Source organism: Enhydra lutris, unplaced genomic scaffold (assembly GCF_002288905.1).
Source record: "Enhydra lutris kenyoni isolate GAN:26980312 unplaced genomic scaffold, ASM228890v2 scaffoldscaffold60, whole genome shotgun sequence".
Classification (NCBI taxonomy): domain Eukaryota; kingdom Metazoa; phylum Chordata; class Mammalia; order Carnivora; family Mustelidae; genus Enhydra; species Enhydra lutris.
The window spans coordinates 5,142,325-5,160,491 of NW_019154144.1; positions in this window are offsets into that span (position 1 = coordinate 5,142,325).

The window sequence follows — 18,167 nt, forward strand, 5'->3', positions numbered from 1 at the left end:
ACATGTCCCAGAGTAGCTGACTAACTCTGGTCTCCCAGAAGGTGAAAGATTAACATGGCCCGATAACCCTTATTTCTTAAAACAAAGTCTAGGAGAAGACAGACATGTAATATATACTGTTAATACCATATAAGGAGGGATTATGCAAGGTTCTGTAGAAACAGAAGGGCGTGTCAGGGAGGGATTTCTGGGCGTCTTTTTAGAGTGGCAGCCCTGGGAGCTCACCAGGGTATGAACGTGGGAGCACATTGCTGGCAGGATGAATGTCATGTGCTTCTGAAGAACATTTGTCAGACTCTGCCATATGGCTTTCTGCTGTCCTGCCTCAGACTGTAGGCTCCTCCAGGCCTGGGAAGGTTGTGTCTTGTCTCTGTATCCTACCATCTAGCAGAGTGTCTTTCAAATGGCTCTTTTGGCTCAATGGACCAAAGTTGCACTAATCACTTTTTTAAATAGACCTCATAATAATGAAATGGTATATGTTAATAGGCAGCTTGAAGTTAAAGACTTTGTTCAAATCTTGGCTCACCACTCACTGGGTCATATCATCTTGAGCATGACACCCTCCCTGAAACTTTTCCTTATAAGAAAAATGAAAAAAATAAGACCTACTTCATATGTTGTTTTGAAGATTATATGCTGCTGGTATAATGAGAGACATCTTATTCCATATTAATTCTCCATCCCCCACCTATAATGTGCTCCTTACACTGACTTGGTATTTAGTAGCCACATTTATTGGAAGAAAAATTTAAGAACCTGAAATATAGCCCACTAAACAGTTAAAATTCTGCTTGTGTGAAAAATAATTATGTTTACAGCTTTATATATGTTCATACACATTGTGACATATCCACACATTGCAAGTAGATCATGTTTAAATAATTCTCCTAGGGGGGATGCTTTTGTTGGTCAATGGTCATGCGTGATTCCCAGATGTGTTCTGGTGAGGCAGCATCTGGAAATCAGAAGGCTATTTGCAGTATACCATGAACATTTGAAGTGCCAAATTAAGAAAAAAATAACAAATATATATTTTGTTATGGGACTTTTGTAGGTAGAAAATAACCCAAGAGAAGTGTTTTAAAAAATAATTTTTGGAAAAAGCTTAGTATTCTTTCCATGAGCCCCTGTGAATCAGGAAGATCGGACCATTGATTTAGGGACATGAGAAGACACTCATATTCCTTGGTGGCAGAATTTGACAATCTCTGGTCTGTTAGATTAACCAGTTTCAGTGAAAATCAGTTCTAAATCATTTTATACATCTCTTAAACTGGTGTCTTTCTAATTGACCTAGCCTTGAGAGAGGCAGATCATTTTGAGGAATAGCTCATTTCTTGAATAACAGAGACTTAATTTAAGCACTCCGGACATTATTAAAGGATATGAAAGCTCCCATTCCTCTCACCTTCCTACCCAGTTCAACATCATTTTTGAAAAGGGAAATAATTAATTTCATATAAAGGCTCCTTATCTTATGAGCCCTCCAACTCCCTGTTCCCTTCTGGGACGAAAAAGAAAAGGCTGAGACTTAAAAGCACTGTCCTTGACGATGTGTTTTCCACTTTCTATCTTGGTTCACATCCAAGGTTCAACTTCAGTGTTTTTATGTCTCCTCCTCCCCTTATGGCATATCTCTTGATTAAAACACCAAGGACAGAGGGTTTAAGTGACTTGATCTGTGGCTTAACATACTTGGGAAATGCTAAGTAAGAGAGGGCAAGTGGATCCTGTGGGACTAAAGAAAGCCTGGTTTCTCCGAAGAATATTACAGCATAACTCCCAACTGTATCTATCCTCCTCTCTGGCCACATCTCCTGGCATATCCCACCTCTCCCAAATATCCTGGGCTCCAGCCATGTTGAGCTGTTAATGATGATACCATGACCTCAGCGGGCGGGTGGACGCGGAATTCATAGAGCTGCAAAACAGAAATATATTCAAACATTTTGTGTTTGCATGTGCTATTCCTTTGGCTTGGATTATCCTTCATCCCAGTATCTGAAGGAACACTCCTATTCATCGTTCAAGACCCTCTTCCAGTATCACCTCTTCTGTAAAGATTTCATTGGCATTTCAAGGCAGTACTCAATTCTTTCCCTGGGCTCTAAGAGCACATTTACTATCTCAATTATAGTACTATCACACCATTTTGTAGTTTACCTGCTTATATGTCTGCTCCCTGGGACACCCATCATTAGCTGTCTACCTAAAACTTTTCTCCACTTCTTTATTGATAGAAACTTGATGTTGTTCAGGTATCCAGCTTCAAAAAAGATTGGACTTCCTCCTCTGCCCCTGGGAGTGAATTTTGGTTACCTTATGGGCAAAGAACCTGAATAGACAGATGTCCAAAGACTATATATAAATAGCCAACAACAGCATGAGAAGATGCTCAGCATTCCTAATCATAGGGAAATGAAATCAAAACCACAATGAGATACTACTTCACACCATTAAGATGACTATTCTTAAAAAACCAGAAAAATAACAAGTGCTAATGACAATGGGGAGAAACTGGAATCCTTAAGCACTGCTGGTGAGACTTTAAAATGGTGCTGTTGCTAAGGAAAGCAGTATGGGTATTGCTGAAAATTAGAGCAGAGTCATCATATGATCCAGCATTTTCACTTCTGGGTATATACTCAAAAGAACTGAAAACAGGGACTTGAACATATTTGTACACAAATGTTCCCAGCAGCATTTTCATACAGAAAAAGGTGGAAACAACCCAAATATCCATCAACAGAGGAATGGGTAGACAAAATGTGTCACATACATGCAATGGACTCTTTCTCATTCTTAGAAAGGAAGGAAAATTGGATGTGTGCTGCAGCACAAATAAACCTTGAAAACATTATGCTAAGTGAAATAAGCCAGACACAGAAGGATAAACATTGTAGGATTCCACTCCAGGAAGCACTTAGAGTAGTCAAATTCAGAGAGATAGAGAGGAGAATAGATGTTACCAGGGCCTGGGGGAAGTGGGGAACTGAGAGTTATTGTTGAATAGGTACAGTGTTTCAGTTCGGGATGTTGGTAAAGTTCCGGGGATGGATATTAGTGATGGTTGCACAACAGTGTGAATGTGTGTAGTACCACTGAACACCTAAAAAATGGTTAAATTGACATCATATTCATTTGACCACAAACAACCAAGCAAAATACATCAAATGGTCAGTGAGTTGCTAGTCTAGATTAGTAGGGATAAGATGGTTTCTGTCTTACTGAACGGAGAGAAAAGATGGAGGCATTTTCTAGAGCTCAGGATCAGGGGTCTGTGGTATGCCTAAAACATTACCTACTTCTCTGCATCTACACAGAGATACAGGAATTTGTGATGCTCAAGAGAGCGCGGGATGCCTGGAGTTCTCAAGAATCACAGTTCGAGGGAGGGAGTGAGTTCCGTACTGTCTGTTTTTGGTTTTGAAAGTCTGCTGTGGAAAGAGGCTGAGCCCACTGCTCCACATCCTGTGTTAGCGAGAGCAGAAGCCTCCACCGCTGAGGTGATGCTGGGCCAGCATGCGGGGCACACAGGGTAACAGTACTGGTCTAGCATCTCCCAGAACAAGAGCTTCACATGGGGTGGGTGGCAGTTTCTCACAGAGGCCTGTGGGCCGGGAAGATTCCCCTGCTGCTGGATGCCCTGTGTGGAATGCTGACATATCCGGCTCTCCAGAGCAGCCCCCCAGAATTGGTGACCTTTAAGCTGGCAATACTTTCTGAGTGACCCGGCTTTGAACCCTGGGACTTGAGCCAGGTGAAGGAGTCAAAGTCTTAAACAAACAAACAAACAAAACCCCCAAAAAACTATTTTCCCATTGAAATAAGTTCTCAGTTTAGCAGAAATGAAATAGATTTGTTCTCATGGCTTTTGGTTGAACGATGGTGTCTGCATTGTCTTCAGCCTGTCCTATTAGTCTGAACTGGGAGCCCCCTCCTCCCTTCCCAGAGCACTACACAACCTCCCACCTCCCACAGCCCCCTTCCTCTTCTGAAGGTCCTTGCTTTGCGCCCGAGGCAATGGTTCTCACACACTGTACGTATGACTGGGGGGGCACTTGTTAGAACCAGAGACTTCACCCCGATCTTGATTCCGTGGGTCCAGTTTGGAGGCGTATACTTTAAAAACACTCTTGCTGACGTGTATTTCACACGGGCAGTGTATTTCACGAAGCACTCTGGTGATTCTGAAGAGCAGCAAGGTTTGGGGACCATTGGCCTGAGGTGGAAGTCAGCCACACCTGGCACTGGTCTAGGTCACTGTCAGAGAGTTGGAGTTTTATGATAACCACCATGGGAAACCCTTAGACGGTTTTCAGCAGAGGAGTGACGTGATCGTGTTTATAAAGATCATACAGCTGTTGTGTGAAGGGCAGGCTTGGGCACAGGAGACGGGGACCATTGCCGAAATCTAGGGGAGAGATAATGGGGCTTGAGTTAGGATGGCTGACAAAGGGAATGGGGAGAAGTGCTCAGATTCGGGGTCAATTTTACAGGTACAACCGAAGAACTCATTAATGGATTAGATATTGAGTAAGAGGAAAAGTGAGGATTCAAGGATAACCCCTAGGGTTTGGGACTGATAAAATCGACAGAAGTTTCCAGGACGTCCTACAGGACATGCCTACAGGACATCCGAGTCAAGAAGTTAATAGGCTGTTGACATATAAGTCGTCATCTTATGGAACAGCTCTGGGTTGGAAACACACATCTGAGAGTAAATAGTGTAGATGGTCCTCCAGGCTGTGGGACTGGATGAGATGATGTGGGGGAGAGTATAGACTGAGGACATCACAGACCTGGGGTCACTCTGACATTAGAGGTTTGGTGTAGGAGGCTGAGAGAGAGGGAGTTGAACAAGGGTGAGCCACGAGGTGGGAGAGGACCAGGGGGATGTGTCCAGGAGCCCAGACAAGGCAGTGTTCATGGAGGGAGCGGTCAGCCTTGATGCTGCTGAGAGAACGTATAGAAATGCACAGAACCGACCAGAGCTTTGGGCCGCAAGTGGGTGTTAAGTGGCCTCCATAAGAGTCTTGTTGGTGGTGTGACGAGAGCATAATTTCAGCAGGGTGGAAAGAAAGCTCCTTGTCCTAGTTCTATAGAATAGCTGCTTCTGCATTTTGGGGAAATCGAAGCCATCCATGATACAGCTCCAGATTGGTGGGGGTAGGGCCCAGCAGCAGCAGTCAGGAAGGATAGCAGTCCTGGGGTTAGCGGCAGAGAGCTGATTCCCTCAGGAAGGGACAGTGATCAGAGAGTGGAGGAGGGCCTGCCCCTCAGAGGCAAGGGCTGGGGCAGGCTCTTTGCCTCTGGGCTCCAGGAGCTGGCAAAGATTCCAGGCCTCGCCTGTGGGAAGGAAGACAAAGACCTTCAAGGGACCACATGAACTTGGGTCTGATAGTACGGCAGCAACTACCGTAGACTGGAAGTAAAGTGCCTTCACTCTCTTTTCCAGGTGGTTCTTAAGCCTCCTGGATTCTAGAGCAGTAATTCTGATATTGAGTATCTTCCAATGTATTGGGATAGACCTTAATTCAGATTTATGTTGACCTAAATAGAGTGGCATTTCCTTTGCACCTGAGTTTGTGGACTGAAATTCATTTCCACTATGCTCTGCAATTTTCTTCAACCTCTTTCTCTCCTAAATGAAAAGCATTATAATTAACTCACATGCACCAGAGCACAGGGGTTTATAGAACAGCATGATTAAAAAAATGTGGAAATGCTTTGAAAAGTTATAAACACCGAATAAATGGAAAGGAAGAAATAGCAATGTCCTGCTTAGAAAGAAAACCAACATGTCATTAATCTAGAAAGCTCTCATAACCCAGAGACCCAGGAAAACTAGAACAGTAAGACTGTAATAGTGTATGATTAACAATATTAGTTTGAAAATGTTCATACCGTATCCTCAGAAGTCTCCGGAGAGCGGGAGTTGGTATGGAGTCCAGCTAAATAAGTCACCATGTTTTTGTTACATTTTCTTGCTAAACAGAAAGGAAGGGAGGGAAGAAAGGAGGACAAAAGATTGCTTTTTTCTACCCTTCGTGAAATGCTACCTGCACCCTAATAAGGTAAATACTTCTGGGGAGAGTAGGGAGGAAGCAGTTTATCAATCATTGATATTTATACTTGGCTCTGTCAGGACCTGAGCAGATTTGCCAGAAAGCCTAAACCCTAGGAGCAGTTGGAAGAAGCACCCTGCTAGGAAAAAGCACCTCCACGTGCCCCAAATAATTCAGAGAGAGGAGAATAAACTTGGGTGACTTTGCAATTTCGCTCCAGGCATTTCAATCAGTACCAGACCAATCTGCCTGATACTGATTGCAGATGGTAATGTGATAATTTCCACAAGGAATGGTTCTGATTCTCCCCCTACACGCCAGAGTTCAGGCTTCCATCTCCACGCGGTTTCATTTGTCGTGGGTCATTAGTTTTCTGCCCGGAGGCGTTCTTGAGGTGGGTGGCCAGGCTCACACGGGCAACCCTGCACGTCGCTGTTGCCCTGTCCCAGCAGAAACAAGTCCAGAGGAAACATTAATCAGGTGTGAATCTTCCAGACGAGAAAATTGGGAGGGGCGGCATCTGCCTAGTGTTTGCCGGATCACCAAGCCCAGGAGGATGGGTTGCCTAGCAGCTCCCAGTCACCGCAGGCCAGTGCTAGGCAACAAGATGCAATCTGTCAGCTGTAGACCGACCGTGTTTCCCTCCCGGTTTTTGGAAGACACGTAGGTATTTCAGAAGCATCTAATTATCTTTGATCTCCTTCACTTCACTGTCTGCTCCAGGTATCCTCTGACAGCATTCCCCCGACCCCCAATGTTCAGAGGCTCTTCTCACACAGGAGAGGACCTACACCTTGCAGGAGATTTTCATGCATTTCAGAGGACAGGAAAATGAGAGTTTGTCACTTGGGGTACATGAAGCCAGTTCTCTGTGGTCTTTTTTGAACCTTCTCATAGCCACATACAAATTGTTAGATGTACAAAGAAAAATTCACGGGTGGATGCTGGGGACACCGGGAGCCATGCTTTATTGTGTGAGCAGCTGTTCTGCTACCTTATTGCTCCCCTAGTACAGGGAGAGAAAAGGATGTGGTGGTGCAGGTCTTGTCTGATTTCCATGGCCAAGCGACCAGTAGTCTTTCTTGCGTGCTTTCTATGTGTTAGTCCTTTTTACTCTTTAGTTCTCATGATAACCTTATGATTATTTCTGTTTCACTGTTGAGGAAATGGGCTCAGGGAGTCCGTGTCTCCCAACACATACAGCTCCTGGGTGGCTTTAAGTGTCGCTTCGGTGTCTCCCCGAAGTTGTGTGGGATGTGATCTCTGCCCGTTAGGAAAACTTTGATCTAGTTGGGAAACTTGTGATGACTCCGAAATGTTGTTTTTTTAAAATTAATCCAAGATAATATGTAATGGGGAGAGATTCAGGGACATGGAAGTCTATGGTTGGGCATTCTCGAAAGGGCTCAAAGGATTGAGGAGGAGAGTTTCACGTCTCCTGAATCTTCTTCTGGTGAAAGAAGTTTTACCCCAAAACAGTGGCATCTGCAGGCCAGTCTTTAATTTTTAGAAGGCAGTATTACAACTGGAACCATGATGGACCTAGATTGTACTCGGCTCCCTGGTTTTGGTTGAGTTTCAGACTCATAGATCTATAAGCCCTGGTATGTGTGGGTCTATCATCCAGACCCACCTTTACCGATAAGTCCTGGCTGCTGAACAAATATTCTCCACTTCAGAAACTGGGGTGAAAGTTGTGTGTGTGTGTGTGTGTGTGTAAATCCTTCCTGGTATTGCCCTGCTCAACTCCCTAAGTAGGAACCAGGAACCAAACAGGGGAGATCAAGTGACCCAGAGGACAGAAGGGTGGGGAGAGAATCAAGAGACTTGGCTCAAGGTCAAAGTGAGGAAGGTGAGAATTTACAAATGTACCAGCTAACTCTTCATTTTTAAAGATATCTTCCTTTAAAGTTCATTGCTTTTGGAAAAGGGTTTTATGACATTTGGATGCTCTAAGACCTGGGCACCAGCCCCTTACACGCGTGCATGCAAACTACGGCTTCATTAATTCTCAGCCCACCTGTGAAGGGTATTATATAAGACAATGACCCTTAAGCTTTAATATGTGTGTAATTCCTCTTGTCAAAATTCGGACTTTTGGATGGGGGGTAGATGGAGAGTGGGGCTTAAGTCTCTGCATTTCTAATAAGCTCCCAGGTGATACTGATGCTGCTGGTCCAAGAACCACACTTTGGGGGGCAAGGTTGTTGGGGCTTCCTGATTGGAGGAAGAAATTGGGGGCAGAAGGCCTCACAGGTCCTCCTAGCTCTTATTTGGGACCAGAGTATGGTTTAAACTCAAGCTACTAAAGGCACAAAATTTGGCAGACTCACCAAATTTCGTTCTCTTTGCTGTCTGAAACACTCCTTGACAATATAATCTGATTTTTTTTTTCTCCCTGGCAACAGTGAGCTTTGAAGCAAAGCCTGACATCATGGTATGGAATCCCTGTGACTCCTCACCACAGCTCTTTGAGGTAGCAATTGTTATTTTTACGTACAAGGCGAGGAAATTGGTGGTACGTGCTGAAGTCGGGGCTAGAACCCAGATCATTTGCCTGTCAGTCGTGATTTGTGCCTCTAAACCACACAGAAACACTTCACAGACCCTAAAGGAAGTGATGGGCTGAACAGGTGTTCATAAACTCAGAACCGATCTGTCTGCTGGGGTTGGGACAGATATTCTGGGCCGGGGTGGGGAGCTGCGGGGAAAGCATAGTTAGATCAGTCAACTCTGCTGAAAAAGCCAACGAGATGAAACTGTGTGCCGTGTGACACTCTCCTCCTGGTGCCTCCCTTCTCTTGCCTCACTTCCTCTTTGTACACAGCCTGTGCACACGGGCATGCAGCTCTCAGCCTGGCCACGGTGGCCTGGACTCGTGGGCCCAGAGAGAAAGGGTTGGAATTCACTCAAAATGAGATGTATTTTATTTGTTAATTTCCTTGTTCTAGAGGTAATTCGAAGACATTAATAACAATATGTACTTACTGTCTCATCCTTTCCAGCTTAGTTGGGGGGGGGCAGATATTTGAAAGGAAATCATTCAGCTTCAAGGACAGAATGTCGAAGAGTAGAATATGAGAGATTTTCATCTGTGTGCATGGGAGGGGGTTAGGGATCAGTGACAGCCTTATGCAGGAACAGCGCTGCTGCCCATCCCCAGCGGTGCCAGCCCAGGTAGGGGAGAGGGCAGGGTCCCTCCTCAGCAGCACTGTGTCCCATGGCTTTTGAATGGTGCTTGACACCATTTAGAAAAACAGTCATATTAGGTGAGTTTATTCAAATGGGTTCAGAAATGTCCATGAAGTATGAACACAGGCTGTGGAGAAGTAAACAATGATTAATAGCAATGTCTGCTGGGCTGCTCAAGGGATCTTTATTACGTTTTATCTAACAGCCTCATTAATGGTCTAGAAGAGGCAGACGCTAACAGAATTTTAATTAGATTCATGGTGGATATTAAATTGGGAGTGATTACGAATCTCAAGGAAGGCAGGAAGGTAACCTAAGAGTATGTGAGAAGATAAAATAAAATTCAGGATTAACAGGTGAAGAGAGATGCCTCCGAGACGATTTGTATGGAAGTAAGGGTTTCAGAGATTGGCTTGTACTGTGCCAAACACTGTCCTGTGGGCTGTGGCACTGTAGCTCACATGTTCTTTCCAATAATATGAAGGGGTAGGTGCAGGGAAAGAGACTGAGGCGGGAAGGGGTGAAGGGGTTTGCACGAGGCACGCGGGCGACAGGTGGTCTAGAAATTTAAAAAAAAAATCCCCTTTGGGTTTTCTTTCTTTTTCTTTTCTTTCTTTCTTCTTTCTCCTTCTTCTTCTTTTTTTTTTGAAGATTTTATTTATTTATTTGTATGTAAGAGAGAGCATGCAACACAAGCAGGGGGAGTGGCAGGCAAAGGGGGAAACAGGCTCTCCACTGAGCAGAGAGCCCAATGCGGGGCTCGATCCCAGAACCCTGAGATCATGACCTGAGCCGAAGACAGACGCTTAACTGACTGAGCCACCCAGGCACCCCCGCTTTGGGTTTCTCTATTTTATATTACTTTTCCTCTAGAGTTACAAGGCAAAACCATGCTTTTAGTAAGTTTCTGGTTATTTGGTTTTAGTGGAAATGTGTATTTTGTGTATTAGCCTAAGGGTAATCTTTTTAAAGAAATGTTTTTCAGAAAGATGTTCATGGTATCCATTGCATGACTGCTGTGAATTTGGGCCTCCTGTGAGTCTTCTCTGAAAAGGGCAGCCAGCAGGGGAGGGACCCCACCTACAGAAAGCTCTCAGTGTGAGTGGGGGCCTGATCTGCTTTGGTCACTGCTGTGTCATCCAGCTCCAAGAAGAGTGCCTTCTTGGAGGAGGCATTCAAGAAAGAATTAATAAATGCATTTCTATTTGTCCCCATTGATTTCCCATCAGCTTCAATGTGGAGTTCAGAAAGCGTTAAGGAGTGGTTTTAATGGCAGAGAGGAGGACTGTGGAGGCCAAACAATGATGCCTCTGGGCTCTGTGTACTTACGGGTTTGAGCTGTGGCACAGCTGTATTTGGAACGTGTAACATGGGCAGGAAACTCACCCGGGTTTCCTTGCCCATATGGGAGGTGGTGGCTGTGCCCTCTCTCCTGCCTTCATAGGGTCAGGGAGTCAGAAGAGAAGTGGGCTGGGAAGGCGTCTGTCAGCTGGGACTCACGGCACCAGTGTTAGTTATCATGCAGTTAGAACCTTACGCTGTGTTTGTCTGATTTGATATCACCCCCATGTTTGGAGAACATGTAAGCTCATTTAACCACTCAAATGAATTTACTGTGATACTAAGATCGTCCAAGGTAGGGGCACTCATCACTTAGGAAGGGATGGCGACAGACGTGGCTTTCTTTCCAGGCAAACCTCAGAGTCTTTGGGCCCAAGGCCCAGGAATGTCGTTATTACAAAGGGGACATACGATTGTGATGTTTCACCAGGCTTGAGAGTCATGACAAGTTCAAGAAAAGAGCTGCTTCCTGAGAGGTTAGTTGAAAGGGTAAGGCTGGGGGAACATGTGGCCAGAAAGCAAGGAAATGGTCAAAGGATGCAGAACTCTGGGACCCTTGATTTTTAGGAGGGAAGAGGTCATAGGGAATGATGTCAACGTCAAGGCCTGAGACTTCCTTGCACGGTGAATGCAGGGCCTCCCATTGCCCAGCTGAGGGCCCTTTGGGGTGGTGAGTGTCTATATCAGGAGAGGAAGCAGTCAGTAATTCCTATAGTTCTGGTAGTTGAATATCATCTTGCAAATAGAGGTGACTGCTTTCATGCCATTGACTGAGCTCCTATGCTAAGAAATATTAATCAGTTCCCCTGTTCACTGTACCCTCTGACCCAGCCATTTCCCCAAGACCAGTAGTGGGTGTAAACTGTGTCAGCTGTGGTCATTCATTGACCACATTGACTGCCATTGATGGCTACGGAAGGTCCTGGGAATACAACATGACATGTCGCCACCCTCTTTGAGCTCATGATGAAGTAGGGAGACGGATATGAGTAAAAGAATCAGGTAAATGCATATACAATTTAAAAATGTCTGTACATGGCATGAAGAAAATGTCTAGGGTCCATGAGAGTTTACAGCCGGGTCTGCGGTAGCGACTGTGTCTGTGATGGTATTCCTAGAGAAGCGACGCCTGAGCTCCTATGGAAGGGTTAGTGGAAACTCCCAGGTGAAGGGGGTCAGGGAAAGAGTGTTTTCGACGGAGGAAGAACTTGTTCTGAAGTGCTCAGGTGTGAAGGATATGTCACAGGAAGACCAGTATGGCTGGAAAGGAGAGATGGTGGGTATGGACCAGAGTGGAGGCCTGGCAGGGCCCTGCGGGCCCTATAGGCTGACTTAGGCCAACTTCAGGGTTTGGGCCCTAGTCCTAAGGGAAATGGGAGCCCTTGGAGGTTTGTAAGGAAAAGTGGCAGTGGGGGATGGGGGTGTGTGTATGAGAGCGGGGAGGGAGCAAGAGAGACAAGTGGAGGGAGTAGGGAGGGAAGAGGAGGGAGAGAGAGGGAGGGGGAGGGAGAGAAAGGAGAAAAGACAGAGGGAGGGAGTGGAGAGGGAGGGAGAGGGAGAGAGAGAAGCTGTGTCAGTTTGCTCAGGCTGCCATAATTGAATACCACAAACTGAGGGGCTGAAACAACAGGAATTCGTTTTCTCACAGTTCTCGAGGCTACAGCAAATCAAAGCGTTAGCAAGGTTGGTTTCTCCTGAGGCCTCTCTCCTTCCCTTGAAGATGGCTGTCTTCTTATGTCCTCACAGGGCCTTTCCTCCTTCTGTGTCTGTGACATCATGTCTTCTCATGAGACCGCCAGCCCCACTGGCTCAGAGCCCACCCAATGCCCTCATTTTAAATGAATGACCTCTTTAAAGACACTATCTCCATAAGTGGTCACATTCTGAGGACCTGGAGGTTAGGACTTCTACATAGGAATTCGGGGTAAGGGGGACAAAATTCAGCCCAGAACAGAAGAAGCATAAGCAGATTTATGTAAGGAGAGGCTTCTCTGGGTCCTGGGTGGTGGGTGAAGGGAGGCAGGAGACTGACAGCGAGAGACCCCGCCCAAGCTGCCGAGATGGGCCAGGCTTGGGGTCCCCACCACAACAAGGCGACCTGTCGACCTGTCCTGTCTATTCAGACAGGATTTCAACCTTCCCTTCTGTCTCCTGCTATGACTTCACTACATTTTCATGCAGAATAGTCTAACACTACGGAAATCTAAACACTGCTGTACAAGCTATACTTTTAAAATAGTTGAAGGAGGCACTAGAAAATTTTACATTGAAGCAGTACCTCCAAGTTTGAGTTTAAAAAAGAAAAACCCAAACAGAAACAATTCCCAGTCACCTTTAAAGGCAAAAGCAAATGATTTTTTTTATGGTGGAAGGAGGAGGGAATGATTTTTCTAACTTAATTATAAAAACACCAGATAAATAAAATCATTTTATATTACTGAATTTTTCGCTGAAATGTCACTTGAAATAAAATGAACTAGCTGTCCTTTAAAATACACTTTTCTGATTTGTCAATGTTTTAGAGAATGGAAGATGAGAGAAAATAACATTATTTAGCTATTGAAGATCCATTTTGTTTTTCTAGTACTTGATAATATCAAGAGTCGGAACAGCAAATCAGAACAAATGAGAATTGTCTCCCAATCCAAATAATAATAATCCTCACCACATATTCATCATAAGGAGATGCCTTTCTAAATCTCTAAAAGGCAGAGGTCTGGAAGAAAAATCCACAAAATCGGCTGCGGCCTAGAATGGAGGATATGAGAGGCACCGGAATCACGGGTCATGCAGCCATGTCTGCTGTAGGTACTGTGTCCAAGAGCAGATCTCGGATATGGCACATGGGCCACCTGGATTAGAATCACTGGGCAAATCACAGATATAATCACAGATACAAATCACAGATACAAATTTGGGGGCCTCATCTCAGCCCAAATCCAGATGTCTGGAAGAAAGACTGAAGAATCAACAAAACTCTAAGCCACCAGAAAGCTCTACAGGTGATTGTTAAGGCTACTACCTTTTGAGGACCACTGTTAGAGACAAATGTATGCTGTGCCATGTGGGTAGGAAAAGGGGAATCAGTTCCTTGTGTCTGCCCTGAGAATTTACTGTTGCGTGGAGAGCCTGCATGGAAACATGAAGTCATAAAGCAACACGCCAAGCATAGAATTTCTTGACTTCAAGAGACCACCACTGTCATTGAGCATAATCCTTCCGATTTACAAAGAGCAACTAACACGGAGAAGGTTTACTGACCCAGGTCACGTGGTTAGGGGGCATGCTGGAATTTGAATCCAGGCCTCTGGTTCAGCCTTTGATCCACTGTTACCCTCACATCACTTCAAATCCATTCAGATGGATACACAGTATAATGGTCCTTGCAAAGGTGGGGGGGGGGGGCGGGGAGGCTTCCTACTTAAGATGCTTGGTTTTGTTTTTTAAGGGGACACATAATTCTTGCTCTTTTCTAACTTTGAAATAATAAAATTATGCACACATTCTGCAAAGGGTGGCCCTGGGTAAAGCTAACCATCTGTGCTGGTTGTTGACCAGAACATTGACTAGGGAAAAAAAAAAAAGGTCTCCCAGGCAGCCCATGTGACCTGTTGAACCACACAGGTTCCTGAAAGGCTACAGTAGCCTCCTGGAATTAATTTTTTTCTTATCTAGGTATGGTTCTCAAAATAAAATTTTGATCTTACTGAGCTAAAAATAAAGGGATTGGAGATTATTTTATCCTAAAAGAGTGAGGAGGAGTTGATATCATCAAGAATGCAAAGTGCTTTATATAAGTTAGAGCCAGAGAAGAAATCATTATATGACATCATGCAGGACTTGGGCTCTCAGAGAAGGGGACCACTGCCAGGAGGAAGGTGATGCCATCCCTTCTCCAATGGACTTTGAGGACAAATAGACTATCACCTTGCCTACAGTTTCCTTGGATTTTCTCGTCCAAGGTCATGGCTTCAATCACTCTCTGCTTTCTAATGTCCTCCAAAGCCCCTACTGCATGGAGAATGCAATGGGGATCCTCTTCTTCCTTCCTTGGGGTAACATGTCTGAAGGGCCCTGGTGGCAGATGTAGCTGAAAGTTCAGTACATTCTTGCTGTGTCCTCCCATAGGAGTATTTTGAGAACCAGAACATGCTAACCCACATGGCTCAGAGATGCAGGGATAAGACACATTTTCCCACCTGGTGATAAGTGGGGCCAGTTCTGCTCCTACACCTTGGTTCCCAGGCCCATGCGTTTTTCCTGCTCAGGACAAAGCTTTAGACTGGTCACTGGTTTAGCATTTATACTGTGTTGTGCAGAATTTACCCCTTCCATGCAGGGTGTTATGTCCTAACAGGCTCCTGAGATGCATCTTCAGCAGCTAATTCTGTCTTTCTGTGAGGCCAGAAGCTTCCCTGTAACGTATGTGAGAGAGCAGTAGGCCTCGTGGTCATGTGCCCACTGACAGATCTCATGCTGCAAAGTGGGTCTCTTGATGTAATGCGGGCCACAACGTTCTGTGGATTGTGAGAGTGTGGAGCAAGCACTCTAGAGCCTTCAGACAGTAGGGCTGGTTGAGTTCCTGTAAGAAAGGCAAACCCATATCAGAATATTGTTGATTCTGTCAAGTGGATTCACCAATCTCCAGGGTGGAAGGGACCCATATAGTCATTTTCCCACCAAGGGGCGGGGCGGTTGGTCTCCTTCAGGGAAGGTGCCATCTTGGAGCCCCATGTTGGTTTGTTTTGTAGGGTTTCATTCAGCAGTGGCAGTAGTCAGATCAGCCTTGGCAAGAGAGAGGCCATACTCTTGGGCCCATGCATAGCCTCTATTCCCACCCCATGACTACTCTGCATGTGACAATTGGGTCAGTACAATAAAAACATAGATATTTTAAAATTCCCTTAGTTTAAATGTCAAATGTGGTAAATATTTATAAATACAGTTCACATATTCCAAAGCTCTTGGGTCCTCCATAATTTTTAAGGACCCATAAGAGTCTACGTGGTCTTGGGATCAACATGTTTAAGAAGCACTGCTCTCCACCAGTTGGGGTGTCTCTGACTGATCGGAGCTACTGGGTCATAGGCTTATCCCACTCATGGGATATCCCACTCATAAGCCTATCCCACTCAGCCCCCCTTGAAACACTGTGGACAGTAAATGAGGGGCAAGTGGCTCACCAAAAGAAGAGTTAACCAGCTGTTGTCAGCAAAGGGGGGGTGCCTACTGTTCCCCAATTCAAACAAACAAAATACAAAACCAGACAATGGGTGTCTACCACAGTAAAGGTCTTGGTTTCACTGTTAGAATCCTCAGGGCCCAAAACCAGATTGAACAAATACTATTTGTTCAGTGACTAAATGAATAAGCAAAGGAATGAATGAACAAGTGGCTGAATGAGGGAAGGAATGCATGAAGGAATGAGGGAATCAACAAAGGTTGGGAAAGATTCAGATAACCTTTCACAGTCCGTCCTTCTAACAGCTTGATTTTATATCTCTTCCATGGAAGAGCATGAAGTGTGTGTGTGTGTCTCTGTGTGTGTTTGTGAAGCAGGTAGAAATATGGTAATGATGACCTGGGAGGTGGCACTTTTGAAGCCCTCTTAGGCTTGGGGCCCTGAGAAGATGAGACCAGGGTCTAACTGGGAACCTAAAACAGGCTAGAGGGTGGGACTGTGGCAGTGCCCGCTGTTTCAATGCCAAGTGCTCCCTGTGCCCCATCAAGGCACAAGCAGAACCAACCAGAAGGCCACATGCTGTCAGGCGGAAGCTGGGCGACGTGCTGCAACTCTGCAGATGAGGCCCTGTGAGTTCACAGGTAAAAGACAGGGTTGAATATGATACTTGAAAATTAGAAGGCAAGAAGGCAAGTCCCTGGGTCAGTGAGCTACAGTTACGCATTCGAGAGAAATCACCTTTTGGCTGAGCTTCGGGACACTGTTCGTGTATCTGAATATCAAAGAATCACATTTAGCGATGAATTTCCAGGACTCAGAGAATAGGACAACTAAGAGTCCCGCGGGGCTGGGTGGATGCCAAACAGTTATGGGAGGGGAGTGACAGAAATGCTTTTAACCAATAATTGCCCTGAGGGTGCCCGGGGCTGGGGAACTGCTCAAGTGAGTCGAGGGGTTCTGCAGGGCCAGGAGGGTTTAGCTGAGATCACAGATCATGTCTGCCGCCCCAAGCCCGGGGCTCCCTGTCTCACCGGGGTGCAGCCAGAACTTGAGCGAGTCTGCACCATGCCCATGTTTGCCTGCTTCTCTTCCTTTGTGGAGAGAAGGGCCAGTGACTTCCAAGCTTCCAGATCCCTCAGACTGAAATGTGTGAAACTGGATATCTAGCAAATTGACTGAAGCCCAGCAAAGCATTTTGAAATTCTAGTAGGGACTTCGTCCAATAGAGATGGGCAACCCCTCTGAATTGTAGGGAAGGCTCACTTTACAGGCGAACCCCAGAGTCGGGGGAGAGGTTTCAGGGCCCCGCTGCTGATGGAACGTGATGTCTGAACCAAACGAGGCCTCATGATCTTGGGAGGGTGGGAGCTTGATAACCGGAATGTGCACTGAGATGAGGTTGAGACTTTTCGCTTTGATTTGTCCTCAAAGAACAAGCATTTAAGAATCATGCTACGTGAGGGATGCTTGAGTGGCTCAGTTGGTTGAGCAACTGCCTTCCACTCAGGTCATGATCCTGGACTCCCGGGATCAAGTCCCGCATCAGGCTCCCTGCTCAGCAGGAAGTCTGCTTCTCCTTCTGACCCTCTCACTTCTCATGCTCTCTCTCTCAAATAAATAAATAAAATCTTAAAAAAAAAAGAAAGGAATCATGCTATGTCAGATTCAGGAGATATTGTTAAAACCGAGTCTACACTTAGTAGTCATAGCAATGTTATGCTTTCCAATCCTCTGATTTGGATTTTTATCATTTTTATGAATCTGGTGGGGCCACACTTAGAGGAGTAGGGAAAGTCTAAAGTAAAAATATGAAGAAGAGAAAAGTCACTGGTAAGTCTGCCTTTCACAGATAGCTGCTAATACCATTTTAACCCATGTCTCTTTTTTGACATGTCAATTATATACATTAAAAAAAAAAATGAAATGACAGGGATGCCTGGGTGGCTCGGTCTATTTAGCATCTGCCTTCTCAGGTCATGATTCCAGGGTACTGGGGTGGAGTCCTGCCTTGGGCTCCTTGCTCAGTGGGGAGTCAGCTTCTCCCTCTGTCTGCTTCTCCCTCTGCCTGCCTCTCCCCTGCTTGTGTTCTCTCTCTCTCTGACGAATAAACAAACAAACAAATAAGTAAATATTCTTTAAAAAAATACACAAAAAAAAACAAAAAAAAAAGATAATTGTATTTTGAACAAACTAGCAAATAGATATGGAGGAAATATACACAAGTACACAGATTCTTAAAATGAAGGCCACCTGGGAGACCAGCACCTCAATCAGGATAAGGGCTTGGAGGACAAGGTCTTTGAACTGGAATTTACACTTGCAATATGGAGTTACCCTACGTTCTCAAATTATCTGTCCAAACAAACCAAAAAGGACTTTCT